At 44.8% G+C, this 21,252-nt stretch overlaps 7 non-coding genes across 7 annotated transcripts; 3 read left to right on the forward strand and 4 right to left on the reverse strand.

The window, feature by feature from the left end:
• Window positions 1-3,149: 3,149 nt before the first annotated feature.
• Window positions 3,150-3,222, reverse strand: trnak-cuu (transfer RNA lysine (anticodon CUU)). Its single transcript has one exon. It is a non-coding gene; the product is annotated as a tRNA-Lys (tRNA).
• Window positions 3,223-4,396: 1,174 nt separating this feature from the next.
• On the forward strand, window positions 4,397-4,479 carry trnal-cag (transfer RNA leucine (anticodon CAG)). Its single transcript has one exon. It is a non-coding gene; the product is annotated as a tRNA-Leu (tRNA).
• Window positions 4,480-9,164: 4,685 nt separating this feature from the next.
• trnak-cuu (transfer RNA lysine (anticodon CUU)) lies at window positions 9,165-9,237 on the reverse strand. Its single transcript has one exon. It is a non-coding gene; the product is annotated as a tRNA-Lys (tRNA).
• Window positions 9,238-10,411: 1,174 nt separating this feature from the next.
• On the forward strand, window positions 10,412-10,494 carry trnal-cag (transfer RNA leucine (anticodon CAG)). Its single transcript has one exon. It is a non-coding gene; the product is annotated as a tRNA-Leu (tRNA).
• A 4,666-nt stretch (window positions 10,495-15,160) lies between these two features.
• trnak-cuu (transfer RNA lysine (anticodon CUU)) lies at window positions 15,161-15,233 on the reverse strand. The gene has a single exon. It is a non-coding gene; the product is annotated as a tRNA-Lys (tRNA).
• Window positions 15,234-16,407: 1,174 nt separating this feature from the next.
• On the forward strand, window positions 16,408-16,490 carry trnal-cag (transfer RNA leucine (anticodon CAG)). The gene has a single exon. It is a non-coding gene; the product is annotated as a tRNA-Leu (tRNA).
• A 4,682-nt stretch (window positions 16,491-21,172) lies between these two features.
• Window positions 21,173-21,245, reverse strand: trnak-cuu (transfer RNA lysine (anticodon CUU)). The gene has a single exon. It is a non-coding gene; the product is annotated as a tRNA-Lys (tRNA).
• Window positions 21,246-21,252: the final 7 nt, after the last annotated feature.

Raw genomic sequence — 21,252 nt, forward strand, 5'->3', positions numbered from 1 at the left:
AGTTCTCACCTGAGTAAGGTCTTTATTTCAATATTGCAATATTGGGAGCCCTGTTGCCACTTCGCAAAGTGCAACCAGAGACTCAATTTGTCACAAGCAGTACAGGGTTTTTATAAGACGTTGCGCTGTAAAAAAGCTCAGTGCTTTGTCCCTTCAAAAACTTCCCCTTTCCCTAAGACAAAACAGATTACATCATAGAGCGAGAGAAGAAGCACTAGATTTGTTATTCAAAGCTTATCAGTTACTTTCGGCTAATTCTAACGAACCAGACAGCATATATTGTTTTGGTACATTGTCTTCTAAAGTAACCCAAACAGTGTACTTTGTTGACGCACTGTTTTCTAAAATTCTGCACGTACTGTAGCACAGCAATTACATCCTTGAAATATATTATCTAAAAGCACCAATATATTTTTTTCAAAGCTCTCTACATTTTAAGAATCAATTTACTTATTAGATTTCCACTTCAATTCCCTCCTTTTTATTCTTGAAAATGATTAAAAGTTAGATTCTTCATATGGACTCCCAGGAGGCTCCCATACTTCGGATTCTTGCGTTCTTATCAGAACATACTGATGCGCAAACATATTCATTACCATATTTGAAAAGCATTGGAATAATACATGTCATATAGCAACATAAAAACAGGAAGACAAGTATCACAGCCCCTATAATCGGTGTTAGTAACTTAAAGAAAAACATTTCCCCTGGCCCAAACAGTGATTCTAACCAGGAGAGAAATGGGTGAGGCTGTAGAATGAGGCATTAAAGCACATACATAACAAGATGCATTACATTTCTTTAACTTTAACTGTTCTTCTAGTTGTTGTATCTGCCTGGTACTAAAACTACCATTTTCTGGAAAACCTAACTTACTCCACGATGGAAGACACTTTATTCCCCTTTCTCCAAATTCCCTGTACATGTACTTCGCTGGACCGCTCGGTCCTGTTTCCGTCTTCGAATTTTCATTTCCCATTTTTACCGATCGGTGCCTTACTTTAGAACCTTATCACATTAACTACTCCGCAGAGCAAAAACCACACGTCTGTGTTAAGATAAGTTCTTTATGAGTCCCGGACTCATCAAACCCGCGTGAGAACACCCTCACCGGCCTGCTCTTTCTCTGCTATAAGACCACAGAAAAAATTCTTATAAATCGTCTTAAAACAAAAGTTCGTTAAAAGGATCACTTACTGACGTCAGACAGCCGTGAATTCTCCAGACGCGTCTCAGGAAGGACAAACAGTTTATCCTCCGAGGTTCGTCCAATTTGCTAAAATTGTCCGGCTCCGGATGGAGTTTCAGCAGCCGTCCGCGCTCAGGTTAGTGTCCCATCTGGGGTGCCAATTCTGTCGTGGAAATTTAACTATCAAGGAAGCCACAAGAGAGAGTTCTCACCTGAGTAAGGTCTTTATTTCAATATTGCAATATTGGGAGCCCTGTTGCCACTTCGCAAAGTGCAACCGGAGACTCAATTTGTTACAAGCAGTACAGGGTTTTTATAAGACGTTGCGCTGTAAAAAAGCTCAGTGCTTTGTCCCTTCAAAAGCTTCCCCTTTCCCTAAGACAAAACAGATTACAACATAGAACGAGAGAAGAAGCACTAGATTTGTTATTCAAAGCTTATCAGTTACTTTCGGCTAATTCTAACGACCCAGACAGCATATATTGTTTTGGTACATTGTCTTCTAAAGTTACCCAAACAGTGTACTTTGTTGACGCACTGTTTTCTAAAATTCTGCACGTACTGTAGCACAGCAATTACATCCTTGAAATATATTATCTAAAAGCACCAATATATTTTTTTCAAAGCTCTCTACATTTTAAGAATCAATTTACTTATTAGATTTCCACTTCAGGTGCGTGTCTGTCGGCTTGATTCAGTTTAATGCAAGTATTCATTCTCTTTCTGGAACATACAGCTTGCGACAGATGAAATACAATTCTTGGCTTTTCTGGGTGGGTGCAGAAGAAATCCTGCCGGCTGCTTCTGGAAAAGAATTCCAGCCTTTTTTACTCTTTAACCAGAAACTTGCGAATGATACAAAGCAAGCGGGGGGCGTTTCTGTGCAGCTGTTAACTGAACGGCTGCTGGTTCAAGCCCACCCAGGGCTTGTTCCGATTTCAACATCATGCCCCCTAAAGGTAGACTGGATTTCTTTGCGAAACATTCACCCTTTGGACATTTCAGGAAAGGTGCGTGTCGATGCAAGACTTGAAAAGCTTTCCATACAACGAAAAAAATAGTGCTTTTGATTGAAGGAAACGGCAAGAGCAGTTTGAGCAGCTCTGGCCTCTCAAGCGCTTTACAAAGTGATCGGCACCTCGATAGGCAGTTTAGAAGGCTGAGAATGATGCTGGAAGCACAGCGACGTTCTAAAACCAGCGCTTGAAAAGCATCTGCATACATAAAATGTCCATTTCTCAAAAGCTAAATCTGCAGCTTCAGAAGATTGTCAGCTGTATGTTTTCGTTCTTTGTTTCCTTTTTTTACATGACAAGCTTTCGAGAAATGAACTGTCGTTTGTGATGAAGGCTGCATTCGAAATTGTGCATCTAGCTTAGTTCAATGAAATCGGAACGTGCGCCTGTCTCAAACGGATGGCTCTTTGCAGGCACACTACGGAAACCTGCGGGCGCAAGTTGGGAGAAGTGACTCTTGCAGAGTGTCGAGCTTCGAGAACAGGACTCCGCTCAGGAAGATATTGCCACGTGTTGAAGAGCTGCTTTTCGCCATTTCTTTCCCATATTTTTCCAGTGCGGTTCAAAATGTTACGTACGTACGTGTTACCTGCAAAATCACAGTGAAACTGTTATGGCGAAAAGATTCCAAATAGTTATTGTATTAGAATAGCTCTGCAATTTCTTAGCCTTCGTACACGCAGTGTTTAAGGAAAGGCTAGAGTAAATGAAACTGTAAATAGACAGGAGCTCTTATCAGTTTTCATACAAGTTATGATGGCTGCAGCTCCTATCTGCGTCAGAGTGACCGGAGCCAACGGATTGTCTGCGGAACCTTTGATTTATCTCTCGGGCAAAGAGATAGATAAGCCCTTTTCATCTCAGTTTCATCACACCTGTGCATTAAAGTTTAGTGCTCGGTACCATCAAGGTGTAAGAGGGTCACGGATGAGCACGAAACTCACCGCCCAACGTGGGGCTCGAACCCACGACCCTGAGATTAAGAGTCTCATGCTCTACCGACTGAGCTAGCCGGGCGCCAGGGAAGCAAGGGGTTAACGTGTCCCTGTTGACGTCAATTGGACAAGGTATACTTCCTGGCTTTTCATCATGTGGTGACCGGATTCGAGAGTAGCACACCCTGTTCTTTGTTGATTACTGTACCTCAAGCAGCGCAAATGTCAGTAATCATTGAAATGTACGACCTACAATCTCCTCAGCATGCCCGCGTGGACTCCTCTGTGATCATCCTTCTACGTTCTGCTGTAGTTTTCATGCAAGTGAAAACCGTGCTCCAAATAACAACGGCACAGTTGTATCCTGCGGTAAGCATTCTTCTAATTCCATCGTTTTGCTCCAGGGAAAAGGTAGCGCATCATAGTGTTGATATTCCAAGGTCTCAGAGTCCGTATTGGATGGCTTGGATGCAGACATCGCTCAGAGCTCCCAGTATGATTTTCCCGAGTTCAGTTTTGCAGTGTCTTAGTGCTTTCCTGCTTCCAGTGGGTCTTTGAATGCTCTGCTAAGTAGAGACGTGACATAATTACTAATGCGACCGACTGTGCTGGCTGTTCCTGGTTAATAATGATTAATGCGAGAAATCAATATAAACATAACTGCTTCGATTTCGAGGTTCACTTGAAGCATTCGAAGAAACTATCAAAGATCTCAGAACAACCGAAGACACATTTGGTCATCTCCGTATTGGTGAAGATGAAAGAGTCCCGCAAGTGTCAAGCTTGCACAAACACACACGAGAGAGAAACTCAGAACAGAACTTAAGGAAAGGGAGATCCACACTACTTTAATGCACTTTGCTAACCCAATGGAATGCTTATGAACCATGCGTAAGACACATGTAGCAGAGGATGGTTTCGATCCATCGACCTCTGGGTTATGGGCCCAGCACACTTCCGCTGCGCCACTCTGCTGACGGCCATCCTACGCGTTCCACCTAACTGCTCTTTGTATTTCCTACATAAGTGATGAAAGAGTTGAAAGTTTCAGTGACAAACGCAGACGTCACTTTGAGCGCTTGGTGTTTTGTAGCACAAATCATCACACGCTGCTCTACACTGGATTATAAAGGCCGACACATTTTCCAAACATTTTAATGCTGGAGTCACACTGTAGTATTAATAACAGTGCGATACTCGAAGAGCGTAGTGGGATCGCGGTGGCTCATCAGACCGCTTTGGGGGAGAGGGCTGGCGTCAGGATGGCCGAGCGGTCTAAGGCGCTGCGTTCAGGTCGCAGTCTCCCCTGGAGGCGTGGGTTCGAATCCCACTCCTGACAAAAAGCTTGCGCCGTTCCCTCTCCAGTCGGGTGCACATGGGTGAAGCAGCCTGACGTAGGAGACGTGCACCTATAGGCACGCGCGTGTCCCATACCTCTCCTGATTTAGCTCGTACTCCATAGGATGGAAGCGGCTGCTCTGGCTTTTTCACTCGAATATAATCTGATCGCAACAGAAGGCCGTGCAGCCCAGTGCTGGTTTAAGAATGCCTCGTGTCTTCAGGCCCCTATTCCATCAGGTTACCCCTTTGGAATAGTCGTCCGAAAATGACGGAAAAGGAGAAGCACGTAAGCTCCCACAAACTGCGTTAGCATTAGCGGTTGGAATCTGATGGGAGAAAAGCAACCCGGCTCGCCGTCAAGCAATCCATCCCTGGTCTCCCACGTGACGGGCGGGAATACGCACCACTATACTAACGAGGAGCGCTTGCTTGGCGCTTGAAGACACTTCCTCTTGCGGCTACTACTGTTTCCGGTTTCGCCTTTTATTTTCATTCCTCCCAGAGGAGCGCATGAAAACGTTTCCATCTGCGCCATCCTCACCCCTCCACTGCTATGGTCACTGCTCCTCCTGGTGCACTGCAAACACCTATTCAGTCGGTTCTTTCAGTTTGAATAATTAGATCTTCAAAGGCTGGAAGTAGGGCGCAAGGCATGCCAATGCCAAAAGCGTGGTTGTCTGCTTCCAAGTGTGAAATGTCGCTGGGGGACGCTGAAGACATGACTTCCAAGGCAGCAGGTCCAAGCGATTTAGCGTTTGTACAAGAAGCAGGAAGAGAGAAACGGCACTCCGCCTTTTTCTGGGCAGGCGCACGGCGACACGAGAAGGACGCCGTAGTCGTCAGGATTCGACCCGGCGCGGGGAGAGCCCAATGGCTTTCTAGTCCATCGCCTTAACCGCTCGGCCACAACTACAGGGAGCGCCGCCGCCGCCGTCTTGCGATCATTTAACACGGAGGGCGAGGCGGCGGAGGTAACCTTTTTCAACGTCGCTCTCCGTTTCAAAAAAAAAAAAGGCAAATGACATGCTAGCACTCAGACACCCCTCAGAAGATTGAAGGGTGGCTTAAAGCTGGAATGATTAGGTCTCCCCGCTCCGACACCAAAATGGAACTTCGTTAGGCACAAAGAAAGCAACATCGGAGGAGCGTGAACAAGGCTTTCGAAGCTGCTCCACACGGCACTTTGAATCGCAGACATAGCAGTGTTAGAGGCAGGAATCGCCTTTGCGAACGCGATGAGAAACAGAACGCAAGCTCAGGTCCTGCGGTTTAATAAGCAGGCACGGCTTTCATGCGACTGCACATTTCTTTTCTGGAGCGAGTTGACTTTCAGCTTCAAGAAATTCACACAACTTCCGAAATCCGAAATACAAATCTGGCTCATCGCTGCACAAGAAATGCCGCCGGCTGGCAAGAAAATGACAGCGATGTTTTTCCTTAACGACAAACTTCCGATGGAGAAAAACAACGGCGGTGTGTCGTGGAAATTTAACTATCAAGGAAGCCACAAGAGAGAGTTCTCACCTGAGTAAGGTCTTTATTTCAATATTGCAATATTGGGAGCCCTGTTGCCACTTCGCAAAGTGCAACCAGAGACTCAATTTGTCACAAGCAGTACAGGGTTTTTATAAGACGTTGCGCTGTAAAAAAGCTCAGTGCTTTGTCCCTTCAAAAACTTCCCCTTTCCCTAAGACAAAACAGATTACATCATAGAGCGAGAGAAGAAGCACTAGATTTGTTATTCAAAGCTTATCAGTTACTTTCGGCTAATTCTAACGAACCAGACAGCATATATTGTTTTGGTACATTGTCTTCTAAAGTAACCCAAACAGTGTACTTTGTTGACGCACTGTTTTCTAAAATTCTGCACGTACTGTAGCACAGCAATTACATCCTTGAAATATATTATCTAAAAGCACCAATATATTTTTTTCAAAGCTCTCTACATTTTAAGAATCAATTTACTTATTAGATTTCCACTTCAATTCCCTCCTTTTTATTCTTGAAAATGATTAAAAGTTAGATTCTTCATATGGACTCCCAGGAGTCTCCCATACTTCGGATTCTTGCGTTCTTATCAGAACATACTGATGCGCAAACATATTCATTACCATATTTGAAAAGCATTGGAATAATACATGTCATATAGCAACATAAAAACAGGAAGACAAGTATCACAGCCCCTATAATCGGTGTTAGTAACTTAAAGAAAAACATTTCCCCTGGCCCAAACAGTGATTCTAACCAGGAGAGAAATGGGTGAGGCTGTAGAATGAGGCATTAAAGCACATACATAACAAGATGCATTACATTTCTTTAACTTTAACTGTTCTTCTAGTTGTTGTATCTGCCTGGTACTAAAACTACCATTTTCTGGAAAACCTAACTTACTCCACGATGGAAGACACTTTATTCCCCTTTCTCCAAATTCCCTGTACATGTACTTCGCTGGACCGCTCGGTCCTGTTTCCGTCTTCGAATTTTCATTTCCCATTTTTACCGATCGGTGCCTTACTTTAGAACCTTATCACATTAACTACTCCGCAGAGCAAAAACCACACGTCTGTGTTAAGATAAGTTCTTTATGAGTCCCGGACTCATCAAACCCGCGTGAGAACACCCTCACCGGCCTGCTCTTTCTCTGCTATAAGACCACAGAAAAAATTCTTATAAATCGTCTTAAAACAAAAGTTCGTTAAAAGGATCACTTACTGACGTCAGACAGCCGTGAATTCTCCAGACGCGTCTCAGGAAGGACAAACAGTTTATCCTCCGAGGTTCGTCCAATTTGCTAAAATTGTCCGGCTCCGGATGGAGTTTCAGCAGCCGTCCGCGCTCAGGTTAGTGTCCCATCTGGGGTGCCAATTCTGTCGTGGAAATTTAACTATCAAGGAAGCCACAAGAGAGAGTTCTCACCTGAGTAAGGTCTTTATTTCAATATTGCAATATTGGGAGCCCTGTTGCCACTTCGCAAAGTGCAACCGGAGACTCAATTTGTTACAAGCAGTACAGGGTTTTTATAAGACGTTGCGCTGTAAAAAAGCTCAGTGCTTTGTCCCTTCAAAAGCTTCCCCTTTCCCTAAGACAAAACAGATTACAACATAGAACGAGAGAAGAAGCACTAGATTTGTTATTCAAAGCTTATCAGTTACTTTCGGCTAATTCTAACGACCCAGACAGCATATATTGTTTTGGTACATTGTCTTCTAAAGTTACCCAAACAGTGTACTTTGTTGACGCACTGTTTTCTAAAATTCTGCACGTACTGTAGCACAGCAATTACATCCTTGAAATATATTATCTAAAAGCACCAATATATTTTTTTCAAAGCTCTCTACATTTTAAGAATCAATTTACTTATTAGATTTCCACTTCAGGTGCGTGTCTGTCGGCTTGATTCAGTTTAATGCAAGTATTCATTCTCTTTCTGGAACATACAGCTTGCGACAGATGAAATACAATTCTTGGCTTTTCTGGGTGGGTGCAGAAGAAATCCTGCCGGCTGCTTCTGGAAAAGAATTCCAGCCTTTTTTACTCTTTAACCAGAAACTTGCGAATGATACAAAGCAAGCGGGGGGCGTTTCTGTGCAGCTGTTAACTGAACGGCTGCTGGTTCAAGCCCACCCAGGGCTTGTTCCGATTTCAACATCATGCCCCCTAAAGGTAGACTGGATTTCTTTGCGAAACATTCACCCTTTGGACATTTCAGGAAAGGTGCGTGTCGATGCAAGACTTGAAAAGCTTTCCATACAACGAAAAAAATAGTGCTTTTGATTGAAGGAAACGGCAAGAGCAGTTTGAGCAGCTCTGGCCTCTCAAGCGCTTTACAAAGTGATCGGCACCTCGATAGGCAGTTTAGAAGGCTGAGAATGATGCTGGAAGCACAGCGACGTTCTAAAACCAGCGCTTGAAAAGCATCTGCATACATAAAATGTCCATTTCTCAAAAGCTAAATCTGCAGCTTCAGAAGATTGTCAGCTGTATGTTTTCGTTCTTTGTTTCCTTTTTTTACATGACAAGCTTTCGAGAAATGAACTGTCGTTTGTGATGAAGGCTGCATTCGAAATTGTGCATCTAGCTTAGTTCAATGAAATCGGAACGTGCGCCTGTCTCAAACGGATGGCTCTTTGCAGGCACACTACGGAAACCTGCGGGCGCAAGTTGGGAGAAGTGACTCTTGCAGAGTGTCGAGCTTCGAGAACAGGACTCCGCTCAGGAAGATATTGCCACGTGTTGAAGAGTTGCTTTTCGCCATTTCTTTCCCATATTTTTCCAGTGCGGTTCAAAATGTTACGTACGTACGTGTTACCTGCAAAATCACAGTGAAACTGTTATGGCGAAAAGATTCCAAATAGTTATTGTATTAGAATAGCTCTGCAATTTCTTAGCCTTCGTACACGCAGTGTTTAAGGAAAGGCTAGAGTAAATGAAACTGTAAATAGACAGGAGCTCTTATCAGTTTTCATACAAGTTATGATGGCTGCAGCTCCTATCTGCGTCAGAGTGACCGGAGCCAACGGATTGTCTGCGGAACCTTTGATTTATCTCTCGGGCAAAGAGCTAGATAAGCCCTTTTCATCTCAGTTTCATCACACCTGTGCATTAAAGTTTAGTGCTCGGTACCATCAAGGTGTAAGAGGGTCAAGGATGAGCACGAAACTTTGTTAATAAGGAGACGGGCACCGCCCAACGTGGGGCTCGAACCCACGACCCTGAGATTAAGAGTCTCATGCTCTACCGACTGAGCTAGCCGGGCGCCAGGGAAGCAAGGGGTTAACGTGTCCCTGTTGACGTCAATTGGACTAGGTATACTTCCTGGCTTTTCATCATGTGGTGACCGGATTCGAGAGTAGCACACCCTGTTCTTTGTTGATTACTGTACCTCAAGCAGCGCAAATGTCAGTAATCATTGAAATGTACGACCTACAATCTCCTCAGCATGCCCGCGTGGACTCCTCTGTGATCATCCTTCTACGTTCTGCTGTAGTTTTCATGCAAGTGAAAACCGTGCTCCAAATAACAACGGCACAGTTGTATCCTGCGGTAAGCATTCTTCTAATTCCATCGTTTTGCTCCAGGGAAAAGGTAGCGCATCATAGTGTTGATATTCCAAGGTCTCAGAGTCCGTATTGGATGGCTTGGATGCAGACATCGCTCAGAGCTCCCAGTATGATTTTCCCGAGTTCAGTTTTGCAGTGTCTTAGTGCTTTCCTGCTTCCAGTGGGTCTTTGAATGCTCTGCTAAGTAGAGACGTGACATAATTACTAATGCGACCGACTGTGCTGGCTGTTCCTGGTTAATAATGATTAATGCGAGAAATCAATATAAACATAACTGCTTCGATTTCGAGGTTCACTTGAAGCATTCGAAGAAACTATCAAAGATCTCAGAACAACCGAAGACACATTTGGTCATCTCCGTATTGGTGAAGATGAAAGAGTCCCGCAAGTGTCAAGCTTGCACAAACACACACGAGAGAGAAACTCAGAACAGAACTTAAGGAAAGGGAGATCCACACTACTTTAATGCACTTTGCTAACCCAATGGAATGCTTATGAACCATGCGTAAGACACATGTAGCAGAGGATGGTTTCGATCCATCGACCTCTGGGTTATGGGCCCAGCACACTTCCGCTGCGCCACTCTGCTGACGGCCATCCTACGCGTTCCACCTAACTGCTCTTTGTATTTCCTACATAAGTGATGAAAGAGTTGAAAGTTTCAGTGACAAACGCAGACGTCACTTTGAGCGCTTGGTGTTTTGTAGCACAAATCATCACACGCTGCTCTACACTGGATTATAAAGGCCGACACATTTTCCAAACATTTTAATGCTGGAGTCACACTGTAGTATTAATAACAGTGCGATACTCGAAGAGCGTAGTGGGATCGCGGTGGCTCATCAGACCGCTTTGGGAGAGAGGGCTGGCGTCAGGATGGCCGAGCGGTCTAAGGCGCTGCGTTCAGGGCGCAGTCTCCCCTGGAGGCGTGGGTTCGAATCCCACTCCTGACAAAAAGCTTGCTCCGTTCCCTCTCCAGTCGGGTGCACATGGGTGAAGCAGCCTGACGTAGGAGACGTGCACCTATAGGCACACGCGTGTCCCATACCTCTCCTGATTTAGCTCGTACTCCATAGGATGGAAGCGGCTGCTCTGGCTTTTTCACTCGAATATAATCTGATCGCAACAGAAGGCCGTGCAGCCCAGTGCTGGTTTAAGAATGCCTCGTGTCTTCAGGCCCCTATTCCATCAGGTTACCCCTTTGGAATAGTCGTCCGAAAATGACGGAAAAGGAGAAGCACGTAAGCTCCCACAAACTGCGTTAGCATTAGCGGTTGGAATCTGATGGGAGAAAAGCAACCCGGCTCGCCGTCAAGCAATCCATCCCTGGTCTCCCACGTGACGGGCGGGAATACGCACCACTATACTAACGAGGAGCGCTTGCTTGGCGCTTGAAGACACTTCCTCTTGCGGCTACTACTGTTTCCGGTTTCGCCTTTTATTTTCATTCCTCCCAGAGGAGCGCATGAAAACGTTTCCATCTGCGCCATCCTCACCCCTCCACTGCTATGGTCACTGCTCCTCCTGGTGCACTGCAAACACCTATTCAGTCGGTTCTTTCAGTTTGAATAATTAGATCTTCAAAGGCTGGAAGTAGGGCGCAAGGCATGCCAATGCCAAAAGCGTGGTTGTCTGCTTCCAAGTGTGAAATGTCGCTGGGGGACGCTGAAGACATGACTTCCAAGGCAGCAGGTCCAAGCGATTTAGCGTTTGTACAAGAAGCAGGAAGAGAGAAACGGCACTCCGCCTTTTTCTGGGCAGGCGCACGGCGACACGAGAAGGACGCCGTAGTCGTCAGGATTCGACCCGGCGCGGGGAGAGCCCAATGGCTTTCTAGTCCATCGCCTTAACCGCTCGGCCACAACTACAGGGAGCGCCGCCGCCGCCGTCTTGCGATCATTTAACACGGAGGGCGAGGCGGCGGAGGTAACCTTTTTCAACGTCGCTCTCCGTTTCAAAAAAAAAAAAGGCAAATGACATGCTAGCACTCAGACACCCCTCAGAAGATTGAAGGGTGGCTTAAAGCTGGAATGATTAGGTCTCCCCGCTCCGACACCAAAATGGAACTTCGTTAGGCACAGAGAAAGCAACATCGGAGGAGCGTGAACAAGGCTTTCGAAGCTGCTCCACACGGCACTTTGAATCGCAGACATAGCAGTGTTAGAGGCAGGAATCGCCTTTGCGAACGCGATGAGAAACAGAACGCAAGCTCAGGTCCTGCGGTTTAATAAGCAGGCACGGCTTTCATGCGACTGCACATTTCTTTTCTGGAGCGAGTTGACTTTCAGCTTCAAGAAATTCACACAACTTCCGAAATCCGAAATACAAATCTGGCTCATCGCTGCACAAGAAATGCCGCCGGCTGGCAAGAAAATGACAGCGATGTTTTTCCTTAACGACAAACTTCCGATGGAGAAAAACAACGGCGGTGTGTCGTGGAAATTTAACTATCAAGGAAGCCACAAGAGAGAGTTCTCACCTGAGTAAGGTCTTTATTTCAATATTGCAATATTGGGAGCCCTGTTGCCACTTCGCAAAGTGCAACCAGAGACTCAATTTGTCACAAGCAGTACAGGGTTTTTATAAGACGTTGCGCTGTAAAAAAGCTCAGTGCTTTGTCCCTTCAAAAACTTCCCCTTTCCCTAAGACAAAACAGATTACATCATAGAGCGAGAGAAGAAGCACTAGATTTGTTATTCAAAGCTTATCAGTTACTTTCGGCTAATTCTAACGAACCAGACAGCATATATTGTTTTGGTACATTGTCTTCTAAAGTAACCCAAACAGTGTACTTTGTTGACGCACTGTTTTCTAAAATTCTGCACGTACTGTAGCACAGCAATTACATCCTTGAAATATATTATCTAAAAGCACCAATATATTTTTTTCAAAGCTCTCTACATTTTAAGAATCAATTTACTTATTAGATTTCCACTTCAATTCCCTCCTTTTTATTCTTGAAAATGATTAAAAGTTAGATTCTTCATATGGACTCCCAGGAGGCTCCCATACTTCGGATTCTTGCGTTCTTATCAGAACATACTGATGCGCAAACATATTCATTACCATATTTGAAAAGCATTGGAATAATACATGTCATATAGCAACATAAAAACAGGAAGACAAGTATCACAGCCCCTATAATCGGTGTTAGTAACTTAAAGAAAAACATTTCCCCTGGCCCAAACAGTGATTCTAACCAGGAGAGAAATGGGTGAGGCTGTAGAATGAGGCATTAAAGCACATACATAACAAGATGCATTACATTTCTTTAACTTTAACTGTTCTTCTAGTTGTTGTATCTGCCTGGTACTAAAACTACCATTTTCTGGAAAACCTAACTTACTCCACGATGGAAGACACTTTATTCCCCTTTCTCCAAATTCCCTGTACATGTACTTCGCTGGACCGCTCGGTCCTGTTTCCGTCTTCGAATTTTCATTTCCCATTTTTACCGATCGGTGCCTTACTTTAGAACCTTATCACATTAACTACTCCGCAGAGCAAAAACCACACGTCTGTGTTAAGATAAGTTCTTTATGAGTCCCGGACTCATCAAACCCGCGTGAGAACACCCTCACCGGCCTGCTCTTTCTCTGCTATAAGACCACAGAAAAAATTCTTATAAATCGTCTTAAAACAAAAGTTCGTTAAAAGGATCACTTACTGACGTCAGACAGCCGTGAATTCTCCAGACGCGTCTCAGGAAGGACAAACAGTTTATCCTCCGAGGTTCGTCCAATTTGCTAAAATTGTCCGGCTCCGGATGGAGTTTCAGCAGCCGTCCGCGCTCAGGTTAGTGTCCCATCTGGGGTGCCAATTCTGTCGTGGAAATTTAACTATCAAGGAAGCCACAAGAGAGAGTTCTCACCTGAGTAAGGTCTTTATTTCAATATTGCAATATTGGGAGCCCTGTTGCCACTTCGCAAAGTGCAACCGGAGACTCAATTTGTTACAAGCAGTACAGGGTTTTTATAAGACGTTGCGCTGTAAAAAAGCTCAGTGCTTTGTCCCTTCAAAAGCTTCCCCTTTCCCTAAGACAAAACAGATTACAACATAGAACGAGAGAAGAAGCACTAGATTTGTTATTCAAAGCTTATCAGTTACTTTCGGCTAATTCTAACGACCCAGACAGCATATATTGTTTTGGTACATTGTCTTCTAAAGTTACCCAAACAGTGTACTTTGTTGACGCACTGTTTTCTAAAATTCTGCACGTACTGTAGCACAGCAATTACATCCTTGAAATATATTATCTAAAAGCACCAATATATTTTTTTCAAAGCTCTCTACATTTTAAGAATCAATTGACTTATTAGATTTCCACTTCAGGTGCGTGTCTGTCGGCTTGATTCAGTTTAATGCAAGTATTCATTCTCTTTCTGGAACATACAGCTTGCGACAGATGAAATACAATTCTTGGCTTTTCTGGGTGGGTGCAGAAGAAATCCTGCCGGCTGCTTCTGGAAAAGAATTCCAGCCTTTTTTACTCTTTAACCAGAAACTTGCGAATGATACAAAGCAAGCGGGGGGCGTTTCTGTGCAGCTGTTAACTGAACGGCTGCTGGTTCAAGCCCACCCAGGGCTTGTTCCGATTTCAACATCATGCCCCCTAAAGGTAGACTGGATTTCTTTGCGAAACATTCACCCTTTGGACATTTCAGGAAAGGTGCGTGTCGATGCAAGACTTGAAAAGCTTTCCATACAACGAAAAAAATAGTGCTTTTGATTGAAGGAAACGGCAAGAGCAGTTTGAGCAGCTCTGGCCTCTCAAGCGCTTTACAAAGTGATCGGCACCTCGATAGGCAGTTTAGAAGGCTGAGAATGATGCTGGAAGCACAGCGACGTTCTAAAACCAGCGCTTGAAAAGCATCTGCATACATAAAATGTCCATTTCTCAAAAGCTAAATCTGCAGCTTCAGAAGATTGTCAGCTGTATGTTTTCGTTCTTTGTTTCCTTTTTTTACATGACAAGCTTTCGAGAAATGAACTGTCGTTTGTGATGAAGGCTGCATTCGAAATTGTGCATCTAGCTTAGTTCAATGAAATCGGAACGTGCGCCTGTCTCAAACGGATGGCTCTTTGCAGGCACACTACGGAAACCTGCGGGCGCAAGTTGGGAGAAGTGACTCTTGCAGAGTGTCGAGCTTCGAGAACAGGACTCCGCTCAGGAAGATATTGCCACGTGTTGAAGAGTTGCTTTTCGCCATTTCTTTCCCATATTTTTCCAGTGCGGTTCAAAATGTTACGTACGTACGTGTTACCTGCAAAATCACAGTGAAACTGTTATGGCGAAAAGATTCCAAATAGTTATTGTATTAGAATAGCTCTGCAATTTCTTAGCCTTCGTACACGCAGTGTTTAAGGAAAGGCTAGAGTAAATGAAACTGTAAATAGACAGGAGCTCTTATCAGTTTTCATACAAGTTATGATGGCTGCAGCTCCTATCTGCGTCAGAGTGACCGGAGCCAACGGATTGTCTGCGGAACCTTTGATTTATCTCTCGGGCAAAGAGATAGATAAGCCCTTTTCATCTCAGTTTCATCACACCTGTGCATTAAAGTTTAGTGCTCGGTACCATCAAGGTGTAAGAGGGTCAAGGATGAGCACGAAACTCACCGCCCAACGTGGGGCTCGAACCCACGACCCTGAGATTAAGAGTCTCATGCTCTACCGACTGAGCTAGCCGGGCGCCAGGGAAGCAAGGGGTTAACGTGTCCCTGTTGACGTCAATTGGACAAGGTATACTTCCTGGCTTTTCATCATGTGGTGACCGGATTCGAGAGTAGCACACCCTGTTCTTTGTTGATTACTGTACCTCAAGCAGCGCAAATGTCAGTAATCATTGAAATGTGCGACCTACAATCTCCTCAGCATGCCCGCGTGGACTCCTCTGTGATCATCCTTCTACGTTCTGCTGTAGTTTTCATGCAAGTGAAAACCGTGCTCCAAATAACAACGGCACAGTTGTATCCTGCGGTAAGCATTCTTCTAATTCCATCGTTTTGCTCCAGGGAAAAGGTAGCGCATCATAGTGTTGATATTCCAAGGTCTCAGAGTCCGTATTGGATGGCTTGGATGCAGACATCGCTCAGAGCTCCCAGTATGATTTTCCCGAGTTCAGTTTTGCAGTGTCTTAGTGCTTTCCTGCTTCCAGTGGGTCTTTGAATGCTCTGCTAAGTAGAGACATGACATAATTACTAATGCGACCGACTGTGCTGGCTGTTCCTGGTTAATAATGATTAATGCGAGAAATCAATATAAACATAACTGCTTCGATTTCGAGGTTCACTTGAAGCATTCGAAGAAACTATCAAAGATCTCAGAACAACCGAAGACACATTTGGTCATCTCCGTATTGGTGAAGATGAAAGAGTCCCGCAAGTGTCAAGCTTGCACAAACACACACGAGAGAGAAACTCAGAACAGAACTTAAGGAAAGGGAGATCCACACTACTTTAATGCACTTTGCTAAGCCAATGGAATGCTTATGAACCATGCATAAGACACATGTAGCAGAGGATGGTTTCGATCCATCGACCTCTGGGTTATGGGCCCAGCACGCTTCCGCTGCGCCACTCTGCTGACGGCCATCCTACGCGTTCCACCTAACTACTCTTTGTATTTCCTACATAAGTGATGAAAGAGTTGAAAGTTTCAGTGACAAACGCAGACGTCACTTTGAGCGCTTGGTGTTTTGTAGCACAAATCATCACACGCTGCTCTACACTGGATTATAAAGGCCGACACATTTTCCAAACATTTTAATGCTGGAGTCACACTGTAGTATTAATAACAGTGCGATACTCGAAGAGCGTAGTGGGATCGCGGTGGCTCATCAGACCGCTTTGGGGGAGGGGGCTGGCGTCAAGATGGCCGAGCGGTCTAAGGCGCTGCGTTCAGGTCGCAGTCTCCCCTGGAGGCGTGGGTTCGAATCCCACTCCTGACAAAAAGCTTGCTCCATTCCCTCTCCAGTCGGGTGCACATGGGTGAAGCAGCCTGACGTAGGAGACGTGCACCTATAGGCACGCGCGTGTCCCATACCTCTCCTGATTTAGCTCGTACTCCATAGGATGGAAGCGGCTGCTCTGGCTTTTTCACTCGAATATAATCTGATCGCAACAGAAGGCCGTGCAGCCCAGTGCTGGTTTAAGAATGCCTCGTGTCTTCAGGCCCCTATTCCATCAGGTTACCCCTTTGGAATAGTCGTCCGAAAATGACCGAAAAGGAGAAGCACGTAAGCTCCCACAAACTGCGTTAGCATTAGCGGTTGGAATCTGATGGGAGAAAAGCAACCCGGCTCGCCGTCAAGCAATCCATCCCTGGTCTCCCACGTGACGGGCGGGAATACGCACCACTATACTAACGAGGAGCGCTTGCTTGGCGCTTGAAGACACTTCCTCTTGCGGCTACTACTGTTTCCGGTTTCGCCTTTTATTTTCATTCCTCCCAGAGGAGCGCATGAAAACGTTTCCATCTGCGCCATCCTCACCCCTCCACTGCTATGGTCACTGCTCCTCCTGGTGCACTGCAAACACCTATTCAGTCGGTTCTTTCAGTTTGAATAATTAGATCTTCAAAGGCTGGAAGTAGGGCGCAAGGCATGCCAATGCCAAAAGCGTGGTTGTCTGCTTCCAAGTGTGAAATGTCGCTGGGGGACGCTGAAGACATGACTTCCAAGGCAGCAGGTCCAAGCGATTTAGCGTTTGTACAAGAAGCAGGAAGAGAGAAACGGCACTCCGCCTTTTTCTGGGCAGGCGCACGGCGACACGAGAAGGACGCCGTAGTCGTCAGGATTCGACCCGGCGCGGGGAGAGCCCAATGGCTTTCTAGTCCATCGCCTTAACCGCTCGGCCACAACTACAGGGAGCGCCGCCGCCGCCGTCTTGCGATCATTTAACACGGAGGGCGAGGCGGCGGAGGTAACCTTTTTCAACGTCGCTCTCCGTTTCAAAAAAAAAGGCAAATGACATGCTAGCACTCAGACACCCCTCAGAAGATTGAAGGGTGGCTTAAAGCTGGAATGATTAGGTCTCCCCGCTCCGACACCAAAATGGAACTTCGTTAGGCACAGAGAAAGCAACATCGGAGGAGCGTGAACAAGGCTTTCGAAGCTGCTCCACACGGCACTTTGAATCGCAGACATAGCAGTGTTAGAGGCAGGAATCGCCTTTGCGAACGCGATGAGAAACAGAACGCAAGCTCAGGTCCTACGGTTTAATAAGCAGGCACGGCTTTCATGCGACTGCACATTTCTTTTCTGGAGCGAGTTGACTTTCAGCTTCACGAAATTCACACAACTTCCGAAATCCGAAATACAAATCTGGCTCATCGCTGCACAAGAAATGCCGCCGGCTGGCAAGAAAATGACAGCGATGTTTTTCCTTAACGACAAACTTCCGATGGAGAAAAACAACGGCGGTGTGTCGTGGAAATTTAACTATCAAGGAAGCCACAAGAGAGAGTTCTCACCTGAGTAAGGTCTTTATTTCAATATTGCAATATTGGGAGCCCTGTTGCCACTTCGCAAAGTGCAACCAGAGACTCAATTTGTCACAAGCAGTACAGGGTTTTTATAAGACGTTGCGCTGTAAAAAAGCTCAGTGCTTTGTCCCTTCAAAAACTTCCCCTTTCCCTAAGACAAAACAGATTACATCATAGAGCGAGAGAAGAAGCACTAGATTTGTTATTCAAAGCTTATCAGTTACTTTCGGCTAATTCTAACGAACCAGACAGCATATATTGTTTTGGTACATTGTCTTCTAAAGTAACCCAAACAGTGTACTTTGTTGACGCACTGTTTTCTAAAATTCTGCACGTACTGTAGCACAGCAATTACATCCTTGAAATATATTATCTAAAAGCACCAATATATTTTTTTCAAAGCTCTCTACATTTTAAGAATCAATTTACTTATTAGATTTCCACTTCAATTCCCTCCTTTTTATTCTTGAAAATGATTAAAAGTTAGATTCTTCATATGGACTCCCAGGAGGCTCCCATACTTCGGATTCTTGCGTTCTTATCAGAACATACTGATGCGCAAACATATTCATTACCATATTTGAAAAGCATTGGAATAATACATGTCATATAGCAACATAAAAACAGGAAGACAAGTATCACAGCCCCTATAATCGGTGTTAGTAACTTAAAGAAAAACATTTCCCCTGGCCCAAACAGTGATTCTAACCAGGAGAGAAATGGGTGAGGCTGTAGAATGAGGCATTAAAGCACATACATAACAAGATGCATTACATTTCTTTAACTTTAACTGTTCTTCTAGTTGTTGTATCTGCCTGGTACTAAAACTACCATTTTCTGGAAAACCTAACTTACTCCACGATGGAAGACACTTTATTCCCCTTTCTCCAAATTCCCTGTACATGTACTTCGCTGGACCGCTCGGTCCTGTTTCCGTCTTCGAATTTTCATTTCCCATTTTTACCGATCGGTGCCTTACTTTAGAACCTTATCACATTAACTACTCCGCAGAGCAAAAACCACACGTCTGTGTTAAGATAAGTTCTTTATGAGTCCCGGACTCATCAAACCCGCGTGAGAACACCCTCACCGGCCTGCTCTTTCTCTGCTATAAGACCACAGAAAAAATTCTTATAAATCGTCTTAAAACAAAAGTTCGTTAAAAGGATCACTTACTGACGTCAGACAGCCGTGAATTCTCCAGACGCGTCTCAGGAAGGACAAACAGTTTATCCTCCGAGGTTCGTCCAATTTGCTAAAATTGTCCGGCTCCGGATGGAGTTTCAGCAGCCGTCATCGCTCAGGTTAGTGTCCCATCTGGGGTGCCAATTCTGTCGTGGAAATTTAACTATCAAGGAAGCCACAAGAGAGAGTTCTCACCTGAGTAAGGTCTTTATTTCAATATTGCAATATTGGGAGCCCTGTTGCCACTTCGCAAAGTGCAACCGGAGACTCAATTTGTTACAAGCAGTACAGGGTTTTTATAAGACGTTGCGCTGTAAAAAAGCTCAGTGCTTTGTCCCTTCAAAAGCTTCCCCTTTCCCTAAGACAAAACAGATTACAACATAGAACGAGAGAAGAAGCACTAGATTTGTTATTCAAAGCTTATCAGTTACTTTCGGCTAATTCTAACGACCCAGACAGCATATATTGTTTTGGTACATTGTCTTCTAAAGTTACCCAAACAGTGTACTTTGTTGACGCACTGTTTTCTAAAATTCTGCACGTACTGTAGCACAGCAATTACATCCTTGAAATATATTATCTAAAAGCACCAATATATTTTTTTCAAAGCTCTCTACATTTTAAGAATCAATTTACTTATTAGATTTCCACTTCAGGTGCGTGTCTGTCGGCTTGATTCAGTTTAATGCAAGTATTCATTCTCTTTCTGGAACATACAGCTTGCGACAGATGAAATACAATTCTTGGCTTTTCTGGGTGGGTGCAGAAGAAATCCTGCCGGCTGCTTCTGGAAAAGAATTCCAGCCTTTTTTACTCTTTAACCAGAAACTTGCGAATGATACAAAGCAAGCGGGGGGCGTTTCTGTGCAGCTGTTAACTGAACGGCTGCTGGTTCAAGCCCACCCAGGGCTTGTTCCGATTTCAACATCATGCCCCCTAAAGGTAGACTGGATTTCTTTGCGAAACATTCACCCTTTGGACATTTCAGGAAAGGTGCGTGTCGATGCAAGACTTGAAAAGCTTTCCATACAACGAAAAAAATAGTGCTTTTGATTGAAGGAAACGGCAAGAGCAGTTTGAGCAGCTCTGGCCTCTCAAGCGCTTTACAAAGTGATCGGCACCTCGATAGGCAGTTTAGAAGGCTGAGAATGATGCTGGAAGCACAGCGACGTTCTAAAACCAGCGCTTGAAAAGCATCTGCATACATAAAATGTCCATTTCTCAAAAGCTAAATCTGCAGCTTCAGAAGATTGTCAGCTGTATGTTTTCGTTCTTTGTTTCCTTTTTTTACATGACAAGCTTTCGAGAAATGAACTGTCGTTTGTGATGAAGGCTGCATTCGAAATTGTGCATCTAGCTTAGTTCAATGAAATCGGAACGTGCGCCTGTCTCAAACGGATGGCTCTTTGCAGGCACACTACGGAAACCTGCGGGCGCAAGTTGGGAGAAGTGACTCTTGCAGAGTGTCGAGCTTCGAGAACAGGACTCCGCTCAGGAAGATATTGCCACGTGTTGAAGAGTTGCTTTTCGCCATTTCTTTCCCATATTTTTCCAGTGCAGTTCAAAATGTTACGTACGTACGTGTTACCTGCAAAATCACAGTGAAACTGTTATGGCGAAAAGATTCCAAATAGTTATTGTATTAGAATAGCTCTGCAATTTCTTAGCCTTCGTACACGCAGTGTTTAAGGAAAGGCTAGAGTAAATGAAACTGTAAATAGACAGGAGCTCTTATCAGTTTTCATACAAGTTATGATGGCTGCAGCTCCTATCTGCGTCAGAGTGACCGGAGCCAACGGATTGTCTGCGGAACCTTTGATTTATCTCTCGGGCAAAGAGCTAGATAAGCCCTTTTCATCTCAGTTTCATCACACCTGTGCATTAAAGTTTAGTGCTCGGTACCATCAAGGTGTAAGAGGGTCAAGGATGAGCACGAAACTTTGTTAATAAGGAGACGGGCACCGCCCAACGTGGGGCTCGAACCCACGACCCTGAGATTAAGAGTCTCATGCTCTACCGACTGAGCTAGCCGGGCGCCAGGG

The sequence above is a fragment of the Atractosteus spatula genome, chromosome 25, assembly GCF_055471065.1.
Source record: "Atractosteus spatula isolate fAtrSpa1 chromosome 25, fAtrSpa1.hap1, whole genome shotgun sequence".
NCBI lineage: Eukaryota > Metazoa > Chordata > Actinopteri > Semionotiformes > Lepisosteidae > Atractosteus > Atractosteus spatula.